The sequence below is a fragment of the Etheostoma spectabile genome, chromosome 1 (assembly GCF_008692095.1).
Source record: "Etheostoma spectabile isolate EspeVRDwgs_2016 chromosome 1, UIUC_Espe_1.0, whole genome shotgun sequence".
Taxonomy (NCBI): Eukaryota; Metazoa; Chordata; class Actinopteri; order Perciformes; family Percidae; genus Etheostoma; species Etheostoma spectabile.
The window spans coordinates 31,720,239-31,720,569 of NC_045733.1; positions in this window are offsets into that span (position 1 = coordinate 31,720,239).

Here is a 331-nt window from a genome sequence, read left to right on the forward strand (position 1 = left end):
GGCACACCAACACACAGGACATCATTTTTATAGCTAGTTGCAGTAGTTATTATATAGTCATGAGGAATAGTTTTAGTTTTCTCACATTGTCCCAGGGTTTGCCCCCCCCAGCTGCTGTACCCTCCTGAGTTAACCCACGTGGCTGTGGGGTTGCCTTCTTCCTCCTTCCCAGACGTGGTGGCTCTCACACCGACATCTTCCACCTGCACCGCTGTCGGGGTTTTCACTATTTGCCCATAGCTGGGGCTATTTACCCATAGCTGGGTCTATTTGCCCATAGCTGGGACAGTGGTTGACGGGCATCAGGGCGTTTCCACTCACCGGTGGACCT